Below are 13,992 nucleotides of genomic sequence, written 5' to 3'. Positions count from 1 at the left end.
AAGGACTTTTCTGCCAGTTACGGATGATTATATGAACGTTCATAGTTCTGACCTTAAGTGGGGAGACACTGTGTAGAACGCCTGAAGCATTAAAACCACCATATTAACTTACTTCTATTTTTTTATCAATCCAGTCTCGAAACGCTTTTGACTGAATGGTGCATGCAAGGGTCACGCGACAAAATGCTTTGTCGCTTCTTCCACTGGCTTAGAGGTAGATAGCGACTAGTCATGACGTGAAAGAATAGGTAAAGGAAAGTATGAATGTACACAAAGGGGTTGGACAAAAATGTGGAAACACTGCGAGAAATGTATGTATAAACACGTAAACAGTCGAAACTTCTCACGCCCCGTCCTCACAGCTTCACTTCTGCCAGTACCTCGTCTCCTACCTTCCAATCTTACCGACGCTCTCCTGCGCAGGAGAGCTTCTGTAAAGTTTGGAAGGTAGGAGACGAGGTACTGGCAGAAGTAAAACTGTGAGCACCGGGCGTGAGTCGTGCGTGGGTAGCTCAGTTGGTAGAGCACTTGCCCGCGAAAGGCAAAGGTCCCGAGTTCGAGTCTCGGCCCGGCACACAGTTTTAATCTGCAGGAAGTTTCATATCAGCGCACACTCCGCTGCAGAGTGGAAATCTCATTCTTCACGTAAACAGTTGCTAGACAAGCTTGCAGGTTGCGCTGTTGTGTTTGAGCGTGCATGACACCTGTGCAATGTGTTATGTTCAAGTATCCGTGTAGCTTTGAGTGCATTATGTTGCAGCTAAGTGAAGTCGCATATGGGTAAATTATTATTGGTGCTCGTATGGTGGGCGCTTGCGTAACCAAGGTAGCCGAAGCGTCTGATGCTTCAAGAGGCACCGTATCGAAGATTTACACCGCGTACAGGCAAAACGGAAAAACAAATTCTAAGTCACAACATGGACGAAAGCGTGTGTTGAGTGAACGTGACGGTCACTGCATAGGGCTGTGACAAATAATAGGAGCGCAATTTCAACATTTTGTAGATGTAGGACCAGCAACTCTTTTATATCAAGTTGCTTGTTATGACTTGTAATTTGAACACTGTGTCATTTATGTATTGCCAGTCTCAGATGGTTGTCATCAATATCAGACACTCTTAATGCAGGTTCAGTAGGCCAAGGTTGAGAGTGAACTAGTCGGTTCGGAACTAGTCACACAAAACAAGTTCTGCAACTGTGATAGAACTGTAATAAACTCTTGATGAATGTCGCACTTTCGAAACCTTTCAGCGCCAAAGGAACATGAAGGGAGTTACGTAAGCAGGGAACTGCAGGGCGAGATGGAATTTCAAAACCACTCATCAGTGATGCAACTGACCCTAACAGGAAAATTTGGTGCCGAAGCCATAAAACCTTAACTGTGGAACAATGTGACTAGGGCCTCCCGTCGGGTAGACCGTTTGTCGGGCGCAAGTCTTTCAATTTGACGCCACTTCGGTGACTTGCGCGTCGATGGGGATGAAATGATGATGATTACGACAACACAACACCCAGTCCATGAGCGGAGAATATCTCCGACCCAGCCAGAAATCTAACCCGGGCTCGTAGGATTGACATTCTGTCGCGCTGACCACACAGCTACCAGGGGCGGACAATGGAGCAACGGGAGAAAGTCATGTGCACGGGTGAATTGTTTTACACTGTTTCCGACTTCAGGCCGACTTTGCATCCGAAGAGTCAAAAATGACGAGGTTTCGGAAATGATTTTGGGCAGCCATATCGTGAAATTTCATGAGCCCTAGTGTTACTTTAAGGCCGCATTATTGCCAAGGTATATGTGACTATTTGGCTGATCAGGTTTGTTCCCCAATAGTGATGCCGTATTACAAGAAGACACAGCTGGCATCGGCCAGGACTGGTTTTGGGAATACCAGATTTAATTACTGTATCTTCCCTGGACACTACAGTAACATGATCTTAATATTATTGAGCCTTTGTCGTCCTCGGATGAGAAGCGTGTGTGATCACTCTCCACCTCCCTCTTCGTTACCTTAACTTGTCACTAGTTGGCAAGAAGAATGATAAAAGATTCCCTTGAAAACCATGCAGGACGTGTATTTATCGGTTGTGAGACGATTGGAAGCTGTTGCGAATGCTAACTGTTTATCTCCGTAGTATTATGTATTGTAATGTGCTGTGTTTCTGGTGTTTCCATATTTTTGTCTGCCCTATATATATAAAACGTGTCTCATGTGAGGGTACCAGTCTCCTCACGCTAGCGCACCAGTATCTTAATCACCTCATTAGGTAAGTTTATGAAAAACATTCTATTACTTTAGTGCACTCTAGTAGGTACAATCGAAACTAAATCACAGTTCCCCTATCCAATATTGTCCTCTATCGGCTGATACATAAACTTCGTGCGCGTCCAGTCTCGCGTCACCATCTGTCACTATCCAGCTCTGAGACACATCTCCCACTTAACCGAATCCAAGGCAGGATCGTTATACGGCGCTATGCATTAACTGGACCATCGCGGCTTTCCTGACTGATATCTCAGTCTGACGCCCCTTTCATTCACTTCTCCACGAGCCACACAATACACATGTTCCAGTCACATTAATGTGACCACCACCAATGTTAGATGTCAACGTGGAATAACCACTCACAGACGACAGATGGCAGCACTAGCAGTTGAGGCTATATAAAGCATGTCGGGGGGGGGGGGGGGGGGGGGCGCGGAAAGAAGTGCAACCGTCGTTGTAATGCGGAAATGGAGTGATTTATCTGACGCCCAAAGGGCCATCATCATTGGCTTTCGGGCCAAGGATGGAAGCATTTCCGAAACGGCTAAATTTGTAACCTGTTCGCGTGCTGCCTCGGTTAAAGTATACCATGCATGGCAAAATGGCGCTATCCAGAAATGGAGCCGAGGCAAATGTGGTGTACTGCGGGCCATGGATTATATAGTGTTGAGCGACGACTGCGAAGATGTGTACTGGCGAACAGACATGCAACAGCTGAGCAACTGACCGTCCAGATGAACTAAGGGGTTGCCAACGGCGTCTTCTCAACGAGCGAGTATTCAGCGAACGTTGCTTCGTATGTGCCTCCACAGCCGGCGGCTGGTTTATACACCCGTGCTGACTGCTGTTCATCGGCGACGAACGCTGCAATTTGGACGCCCACACCGCAACTGGACAACCAGTGAGCGCCGATACGTGGCCTTTTCAGGTGACTCACTTTTTATGCTCCTTCGAACAGCTAACCATGGGCGTATAAGGTATGCAACCAAAATGCAGCGTATAACGATATGTTTACGTAATGTGTATACATAAGCATAAATGGTTCAAATGGCTCTGAGCACTATGGGACTCAATTGCTGAGGTCATTAGTCCCCTAGAACTTAGAACAAGTTAAACCTAACTAACCTAAGGACATCACAAACATCCATGCCCGAGGCAGGATTCGAACCTGCGACCGTAGCGGTCTTGCGGTTCCAGACTGCAGCGCCTTTAACCGCACGGCCACTTCGGCCGGCATACATAAACATACAGTTATAAATGTCCCCGTTCGCAGTCGCTAATTATAACAATATGTTTACTTTTGTGCTGTAACATATAGCTATAATCAGCGGTGGAAATATATTTGCGAACGCCGACCGTGTGCGGCTGTCTCTTGTTGGATCGTCTGATCAGTCGGAAGTTGCATTGCAGAGGAGAGTAAATGCCTATTCAAAATATAATTATTTTTGGATAGCTCAACGTGAATTTCCTAAGGGACCGTAGTTTATCATGCATTTACCAGTAGAATATGGCGTGGAGAAAATATTTCGCCCCATGCAACTTCCGTCCGATCTCGACGAAAGAATTCGTGACTTTGAACTACACTCCTGGAAATGGAAAAAAGAACACATTGACACCGGTGTGTCAGACCCACCATACTTGCTCCAGACACTGCGAGAGGGCTGTACAAGTAATGATCACACGCACGGCACAGCGGACACACCAGGAACCGCGGTGTTGGCCGTCGAATGGCGCTAGCTGCGCAGCATTTGTTCACCGCCACCGTCAGTGTCAGCCCGTTTGCCGTGGCATACGGTGCTCCATCGCAGTCTTTAACACTGGTAGCATGCCGCGACAGCGTGGACGTGAACCGTATGTGCAGTTGACGGACTTTGAGCGAGGGCGTATAGTGGGCATGCGGGAGGCCGGGTGGACGTACCGCCGAATTGCTCAACACGTGGGGCGTGAGGTCTCCACAGTACATCGATGTTGTCGCCAGTGGTCGGCGGAAGGTGCACGTGCCCGTCGACCTGGGACCGGACCGCAGCGACGCACGGATGCACGCCAAGACCGTAGGATCCTATGCAGTGCCGTAGGGGACCGCACCGCCACTTTCCAGCAAATTAGGGACACTGTTGCTCCTGGGGTATCGGCGAGGACCATTCGCAACCGTCTCCATGAAGCTGGGCTACGGTCCCGCACACCGTTAGGCCGTCTTCCGCTCACGCCCCAAATCGTGCAGCCCGCCTCCAGTGGTGTCGCGACAGGCGTGAATGGAGGGACGAATGGAGACGTGTCGTCTTCAGCGATGAGAGTCGCTTCTGCCTTGGTGCCAATGATGGTCGTATGCGTGTTTGGCGCCGTGCAGGTGAGCGCCACAATCAGGACTGCATACGACCGAGGCACACAGGGCCAACACTCGGCATCATGGTGTGGGGAGCGATCTCCTACACTGGCCGTACACCACTGGTGATCGTCGAGGGGACACTGAATAGTGCACGCTACATCCAAACCGTCATCGAACCCATCGTTCTACCATTCCTAGACCGGCAAGGGAACTTGCTGTTCCAACAGGACAATGCACGTCCGCATGTATCCCGTGCCACCCAACGTGCTCTAGAAGGTGTAAGTCAACTACCCTGGCCAGCAAGATCTCCGGATCTGTCCCCCATTGAGCATGTTTGGGACTGGATGAAGCGTCGTCTCACGCGGTCTGCACGTCCAGCACGAACGCTGGTCCAACTGAGGCGCCAGGTGGAAATGGCATGGCAAGCCGTTCCACAGGACTACATCCAGCATCTCTACGATCGTCTCCATGGGAGAATAGCAGCCTGCATTGCTGCGAAAGGTGGATATACACTGTACTAGTGCCGACATTGTGCATGCTCTGTTGCCTGTGTCTATGTGCCTGTGGTTCTGTCAGTGTGATCATGTGATGTATCTGACCCCAGGAATGTGTCAATAAAGTTTCCCCTTCCTGGGACAATGAATTCACGGTGTTCTTATTTCAATTTCCAGGAGTGTATTTGGCAGAAACATAAAGAAATTTAAATAACTTTGTGAAAGAGTGAGACATAGATTCTATAATAAATAAATAGTCCATACACCAGTTCCATTTAACTCTGAATTTATGGCAATTAATAGATGAACTTACACTGCTATGAAGGATTTAACATGGATGCCGTTTTGACTGGCACTTCTCTTCTCGTAATGAAAATAATTCCTTTGACGTTTTCACATACACGTCGCACAATAAATCCACTGCTATGCAATATTGCACTTTTATTTTACACTAAAATAATATTATTTTTAACAATAATAATACGGCGGCAAGATATGCGCGTCCGACTCAAGTTACAAGAGACAAGGGGAAATGAGTAACTGAGTAACTGTTCATCGAGAATATCTTGTACATCAGAAGAATGCGTAAAAGTGTTCTTCTTCAATCCGTTTTTCGCGCCGCGGATTTCAAAGTCAGTAACTCAGTGTATCTCTGACGGCGCTTCGACAATAAACACGTTACGTCACAGATCGTTCACCTTTTACATTCTCACAACATTATTTGCTAACTGTAGCTGTTGCCGAGCGACTGCTCGATTAGTGAATGATTTAAAATGATAAGGCAATCACATAATGTTACAAGCGTTATGGTCTGGGGAATGTTTTCGTGGCATACCCTGACTGATGTCGTCATTCCTGTCGATACCTTCCAATGGATCCACACAATCCACTGGAAGGCTAGCGCAGCTGGCCATGCCGTTGGAGTGGGCATGGCTCCACATCCCTGTCTGTACAGTCCAGAACCACTTTGACTCTCTTCTTGCACGTCTCACGCTGTAAAAGGTGGTTATACAGACTTCTGACAGGTGGTCACATTAATGTGACTGGACAGAGTGTAACGGAATTGCTACAGTATGCAGCTCTACACTACCAAGACGACAAGGGCTTCTGCACTGCGTTCAAGAGACGGACCTCTCACTTCGGTTTTCCCGATCCTCTAGAAGAGGTACAGTAAGGAGGCCTCCCAGTGCACAGAAGCAGGATCACGAATACATCTGCGGTGCATTAGTGATAAGACACTGTGATCACCTTTGCAAGTACGGTGGTTCGAATCCTCGCCCTTCTGTCCAGACTTGACATTTCCATCGCTTAAGACAAATGGCGGGATGTTTCCCTTGCCAAAGCCATGGACGATTTTCCTCACTATCCTTTCCCATTCGAATTAATTTTCCGTCTCTACTGTCCTCACCGACGACAGGGCTTAAACTCTAAACAGCCTTATTATTTCGTAGGGTTCGACTGCAAGATTCCGTTAACATCAACGTTTTCTGGTTATAGTGCCTCGTCATATCTAACGAGGGCGTGCTGCAAAGTGATGCCTCCAAATTTGTTATTCTGTTCTCGATATCAGTTGGCGTATTACATGTCAAGCATATTATTCCGTCGATTTTCCCTCTTCACTGAAACAAGCTGCAGCCACTGCCGCTAGAAGGCGCCTAATTGTAGCGTATAACATGGCTGTGTGTGACATAACTACGTAGGAGTGTTGCGAAACCCCCCAAAAACAGAAGGCATGAGTTCGAAGAGCTCGTCCACAAATGACGAAACCCTCTTCCTCAGCATGACAATGTCGGACCACACACACGAGCGCCGCAACGTCTGCAACATCCAGATTCCAGACGCCTTGGGTTCACTGTCGTCGATCATCCTCCACACAGTCCCGCTCTGGCCCCAGGATTTTCATCTGTTTCGAGGACTTCACTTTGATAGTGATGAAGCGATGCGAACAGAGGTGAGGTTGTGTGGTTCCATCACCAAAGTTGAGCATTATAGTGACGGTATCAACAAACTGATCTCTCGTTGGCAGAAACGTGTTCGCCGCCACGGTGGCTATATTGATAAATAATTTTGTAGACATGTAGAATGTCAATAAAGTTTAATGTAAACGTAGGCTTCCGCGGCTGTTGTCATAGTCAATAAAATTCTTCTGGGTTTGAGGCCGCATTGCCAACTATAAAATTCCGACGTTTCGTCGACTGATGCAAGGTGCTTTCCTCAGGGTGTATTGCTAACTGCTGAATGAACACTAGTTTGGCTATATACTATGGAGGAGTGCTGTCATTGGATATGAGTATGAGGAGGAAGAGTATTAGGAGTTCATTTTATTGGTCTTTGCATTGCGTGTTGTCATTGGCGTTTTCCATTGGAGTTTCCATTATTGCTTGCCATTGGTGGAAATCGGCGAATAGGACACTGAGCGGCGACTGCAGCGCGGCGTTGTTTACTAACTGCCTAGTATCGGCTAGGCCGCGTCAGCGCTCTGTGTACCATCCGTCGCTGTGGTCTACCGCGCGCCTGTTGCTTTGCGAGAGATGTCCTTCCACAAAGCTGTCACTGCTGGCAGCCAAGACGCTGGAAGTCGGTGCCCGTCTTCTCTATTCATATTGTCGGGTCGCTTGGCTGTTTCTATAGCCTCTCTAACCTTCCTCCTCAAACTAAACGGCTGCTTCGCTAGTACGCGGGCCTCTTGAAATTCGTTCTTCATTCTGCACTGTTCCTGATGTTCTGCCACCGCTGATTTGTTGTATGGTTTGAGGCAGATATCTCTCTCGTGAACGAGATTTCCAAAAGCAGTGGCTGAAATGCAATTATTGTGGTTCAGTAGAATCAAAACATACAGTTTAATGTCCTGTACAAGTTTCATGTCAATGGCTACCGTGGTTCCTGAAATGCAGGGAAGCCAAGTCACTAAAGCTAACATTGTCGGGATAGGGCGTTGCAACTCCCTTAACTGTTAGTGAATCTACACTGAAACGTATGATGAACTGAATATATGTTCCGTGACACTGAAACACACAAGAGAAACTGTTGCCTGCGCAACGGAAGGGCTTTTGTGACCTGCAATATTACCTGAGATACAGGGTGTTAAAAAAAGTGACAAATATTTTGAGAGGTGGCAGTAACCATGAAAGAAAGAAAAAATGTCCAATAAAGTATGTTCTAAAATGCATAATTTAAGAGCTATGAGCACTTCTTCATCTTCGCTACTGTGAAACACACATCTTCATCTAGAACAAATATTAATAGCTCTTAAGGTACGCATTTCAGAGCCCATGTTTACTGGATTTTTTTTTGTATTGATGGTTACTACTAACTCTAAAAATATTTGTCCCAATTTTTTAATCTTCTGCATCCGCACCTGAAATAAATCTTGCTGCTATACAATGCAATTGCGGTCATTTGTGCCAGGTGGTTTTCCGCTAGTAAACGGGAAGTGTGGAGTCGTAAAGTGAAATGAATCAAAATTTTACTTCAGTATCACTTTTATAATGGAACTTGGACAAATATCTGGTTACAAGGTTCATTTACATTATAAGTTTGTAGTGCATGCCTCTTTAGACCAACACGTCAGTAACGACCACAAGCAGGCAAGCATACATTGCAGAACTCATGATAATACAGCATCACATATATTCGTCGAAAGTCTTTTTTACATGCAACACGTTTAGATTCTCAGAAGGAAAGGGCTGAGACATCAACTTCCTGAGCACATACTTGACGAGAACTCACCGGCCGTCCGTTAACTTACGGGAAGTTTACAGCATGTGGTGACTATTGAAACATATCAGATACCAGTGGGTGCTTAGAATGAAAATCTGACTCCACATAATAATTAACACGATAAGTTCTCGTATGAGGTCGAAATAAAGGCCCAAATAAAGTGGCCCAACTTAATGCTAAGGTCAACGTGGCTATCGTGAAACAGTTATCAAGCCAATGATCGGCTAATCAAGAATCTTATATCAAAAGAATAACTCGATATATCACTATTCTGTCCTAATAGTGTTACAAAATATCATACATCATGGCACTCGGAAAGCGTCTGTACCCTTTTAGCACATTCAGCACGCAGAGGGCAGCCACCATAGTGGTAGCATCCATCGTCCAGGAATCCAATGTGTGCTCCCGCCATATTCTCCCTGTCCCGTAACTTGACCTTAAAACCTCTTACATCAGCTATTAACAACGTCATCAACCTTACCACTGAGGGCTACCCCATTGAGATAAAAACTTCTCTGATTGATTTAGCAGACGATAGCTAATGCCGCAGTGAGAAAAGTGTATTCACAAATAAAACTGCATTTACCTCTCATATCTTGTTTTCTAGGACGCTCCTCTATTGAGAATGACATTACGTCAGAATTTCAAAACCGTTGATACCGTTGGCCTTATGTGGCGAAAGGAGTGGGAAACTTTATAGAAATTCGTTTCCTGAATGCCTCCTATAGTATGTGCCGTGACTGACAGTCATCGGAGAATATGGTGTGCGCTCTTGTTTCCCTTATGCGGCAGGTGGATAGCGCAGCGGCAGTTAATCGCCGGGAACGAGTATACGAACGCAAGATTGGCAGGACATCGATAAAGCGCAGTCAGCAGCATTCTGACTGTATGTGAAGAGTGTCGCTGAACCTAATTAGTAAACATTTTTGCCGTGTTCGTGTTCAGTATGTCTTCTACAACACCTGCTTGGCCCAGGATGCGTTAAGCTCCACAAGATAGAAGCAGGAGACCCATATTATCAACAGTTTTAGGATTGTGACATAATTTTATGCTCACTAGACAGTCGTGGCGAAATATAATGGACCCTGGACAACAACGCACACCAATAGTCCCACAAGTAATCCACTGTGATCGTGGCCGAAACACCGGTTTTTTCTAGTGATGGTCATTTTACAATATGATGCGTCACCGTACCCGGAACACTTTTATATTACCTGACGATTCCTTCGTTCGATAGTGGTGGAGACGTTCACTGCCTCCAGGAAAAGTCAGTGCTTAGAAAAATGAAAATGAGCCTTTGGCGTCATTGGTCAGGATGCCCCTTGTGGGGCAGGTCCGGTCGCCGTGGTGCAGGTCTTATTACATTCGACGCCAAATTGGGCGACCTATGCTACGAATGGAGATGAAATGATGATGAAGACAACACAGCACCCAGCCCATGAGCGTAGAAAATTCCCCGACCCAGCCGGGAATGCAACCCGGGCCAATAGGACGGCAATCCGACACGCTGACCACTCAGCTATTGGGGCGGACAGTGCTTAGGAGAAACTTAATAAGATCGCTTTTCCTCATTCAAGTTGTTTAGAGTTTTAGAAAGAGATTGTTTGAGTCTCGCGCTACCTTCACTTGGAGCTGACTCCATTGTGGAGGATACAGTGGAGGACACTGATGCTTGTAAACCTTCAACATGAAGGTACAGGCTGCTAAAAAAAAAAACATGATTGAAAATATGTTAAGTTCCTGATTTCACTCGTATTGATATAAATACAATTTTTCCATATTGCAGTAGCACAAATATTGCATTTCAAGTGAAAGTCTGTTTACTAGAAATAAAGAAGAAGCAGTATGGGATCACTGACCTTGGATGAGTGTATATTTATCGTAAGAAAATCTTATGAGAATAAGTGCAGTAATGTCACCGTTCGACGGGCATATTTGTCAGAATTCGGAAGGAAAAGGACACTTAGTAGTGAAGAGGTTACCGCACGGTAAGTTACAGTACTCGAAAGTCGCAGTGATCTTGAAGCCATCAGATGGTCGATGTTCTGGTCCTCATCTCACACTGATTTTCACTGTTGACAGGTTGATGGCCAGATTTGAACCTACCGGTAGTGTTTGGGATTCAAGAAGCAAGGTTTCGGCTCGAAAATCCACAGTCGTTGCTGATAACAGTGAGCGAGTCCGCTCATTCTTTGAGGATCAGCCAACATCCACTCGACAGGCGTCCCAACAATTAAGTATATCCAAAACATCATTACAAAGGCTAACGAAAGCGGTTGGGTTGCGTCACTACAATATCTAAATGTGCCATCGACTCAAGGAGAGGGACACTGTGCGGAGGAGATATTTCGCAAACCACATGATCGAACTTAAAAGTGGTACCATCGGTGAACACAAGACCTGTTTCAGTGCCAAGGTCCATTTTCAGTTGAATGGGTGTGTGAACAAACGAACCTGGCACCACTGGGGTACGGAAAATCCTCATCTCAGTGTCGTCTCGTCACTGCATCCACAAAGGTCCCCGGTCCGGTGTGCCACGTCGTCGAAGCGGATCATTGGTCCGATATTCATCGACGGTAAGGTGACAGGAGTGAAGTATCTAGAGCTACTGGAGCTCTACTTTAGCCCAGAAGTGGGCTGTCTCAACAAGACTCGCCGTACTGGTTCATGCAAGATGGGGCTCGACCTCATAGAACTGCGGACTTCTTCATGTGCCTTACAACAACGTTTGGTGAGCGTTTGATTGCATTGGATGCAGATAATTCACAGGCCTGGGGATAGAGCAGCCCCCATACAGTCTGGACCTCAATCCGTGCGACTTCTTCTTATGGGGTTACATCAAGGACAGAATCTATAGGAATCCCCTGCGGCGCGGCACGTTTCCTTTTTATCGCCCTGCCAATGTCTAGCAATGTTTATTTGTCTAGCTAAAAGCTGTAGTAGAAAATACTAAATCACTACTGTCTACTGCAGGTCGCAGCATACATAGAATTGTCCGGTAAACGGGATGCAGCCAGCAACTGAAATAAAAGTTTTAACTTGGCAATGTAAATTTTCAGGTGTATTTTTACGATAAAAATCACAGTTAATACTACCATGTCCGTACTAAGTGGCTACACAATGTAAATTTCCCACACACACCACAATCACACACGTAGCCAGTTTATTGTATTTACACCCCTTACCGAAGTTAATAGAGTTCACTAGATCGCTTAGTTATGAAAATGCTCGCTCGAATGTTGTGCACTCTGCTCTACACGTAATACCTGTTCCAGTCTTAGATCGCACAACACGCCACACGGTTTTAACTAACAGTCAAAAGCAATAATTTTGATATTCCGTCCGAAATTCCACACGACTTCCACTATACCGTTCACTTAAATACACTTTCTTCTACTTCGCGAACTCGTAATTAGCATTTTCCCGCGATTTTACAGTACTTTCGTCGGAGCTGCTTTCAGTGAGATGTTACTAGTTCGAACCCTCAGCCCCGACTGCCCTAGATCACACCAAAGACTTTGTTCCCAGCATAGATTGGCGCGAGCCTGCATTTTTCTGATTGGCTGATATCACAAACAGCAAATCAGGTTGCAGTATTATCCCGCGCTAATCCGCGATTTACTTCAATGACCAATCATAGTAAAACATTTCTTTCTATGGCAATTGCTAAATAAATAAATTTAGAAAAGTATCAAATATAAAATTACTCCTTCTGAAATTACCTATTAATTTATGTTCTACTCACGATTTCCTAGTACCATAAACTGACCGCACATTTAGTTATAGTAAATCCCCTGTATAGTTCAACTGGTACTTCGTGAATAAACAAAACAAATTTCATTTACTTCTGTTCTTCTTCACTCATACAACACTCACACTGCTAATTACTAGACATATAAAACAATTATAGTTATGCAAATACATTAAATATTAATCAAACATAACTTTACAACATTGTTTTGATTACGATTGCTAGCACTGTCCGTCAACTGCTGACCTCTGCCACCTACTAGTACAACTACGTGCAGCTCTGTAACTCAGGTCCATGTCAGCTGGTGACATCTGTCGATGATTCATGCCCATAACGATATCGTCCTCACAAGTGACAGGAGCGATGCGAAGGCGCTACGCCTCACCCCCATAAGCCACTGGAGGACATGAAACCGGAGATTAAGCACATGAGTCCATCACACTACAAAGCTTTATGACAGAGGTTCGGAACCGATTGTATACAACTGTGGCCGGAGACAGTAGATATTTCGATCATCTTGTCATTCATATTGATTCATATTCATATTAAATGTCATTCATATTTGTATTCAGTAAAATAGGGTTATGTTCTTGCATGTTGTCTTTTTGTTTTGCACAACCATCGCTTACCTTCTATTATGTTTTTTGGACGAACCCTGTAGCCGCTTTCAGTGTGTTGGAACAAATTTTATCCTTGTACTTAGGGCAGAAACTTAAGGAGAGGTGACGGGGTCCAGTTTATTGATTAACAAACCATGCCCCAATGCCTGTCTACATCTACATCTACATGGATACTGCGGGCTTTCAATAATAAAAAAATGATGGTGACTCTCAACTACGTTCCCTCTGACTCAGAGTTGAGGTATTAAAAGTTTTGGCTGGTTTCGTTGTCTAGGGGCTGGGATACGTAGTTGCCACATTACAAGCCAATTACTGCTGAGTCTACAGTATACAACATGAATATATACGTGAATTGAATGGTAGAAGGTTTCTATCACTCGGAAATTGCGAATTCTGAATGTAACATAGAAATTTACAAATGAAAGATTGCAATTAAATAAAATCTGCAGGTACTGTTTTTAACGACTTTATATGATGAGTAGGATAGCAGAAGTACCTTTAAGAATGCCGTTTATTACTGCAAAACACTTATTGGTGTCCATGGTCCAGCAATTGAATAAAATAGAAGTTGAATAACAGAGAAACAATAGATTCCTACTTCACGTAATTAGTTATGAGCAACACCACAGCTCGTGAGATATTCACTTCTAAACGCATACTACGTCTTCACTGCAGAAGCCACGGAAATCTCACAAGTGCAAAAGTTGGCACTAAGACATATTTCTATCTCCCGCGACCACGCACAAACTGTTCCACTCTTCAAGTATTTCCCACGACCATACGTCGCTGCTTCCCATCCAGCACTCCCTGTGTCC

At 45.2% G+C, this 13,992-nt stretch overlaps 1 non-coding gene across 1 annotated transcript; it reads left to right on the top strand.

Annotated features, from left to right (window-relative positions):
- Window positions 1-500: 500 nt before the first annotated feature.
- Trnas-cga lies at window positions 501-575 on the top strand. Its single transcript has one exon. It is a non-coding gene; the product is annotated as a tRNA-Ser (tRNA).
- Window positions 576-13,992: the final 13,417 nt, after the last annotated feature.

The sequence above is a fragment of the Schistocerca piceifrons genome, chromosome 2, assembly GCF_021461385.2.
Source record: "Schistocerca piceifrons isolate TAMUIC-IGC-003096 chromosome 2, iqSchPice1.1, whole genome shotgun sequence".
NCBI lineage: Eukaryota > Metazoa > Arthropoda > Insecta > Orthoptera > Acrididae > Schistocerca > Schistocerca piceifrons.
The sequence above is the reverse complement of the archived record's forward strand: the minus strand, read 5'-3'. Positions and strand labels throughout refer to the sequence as shown.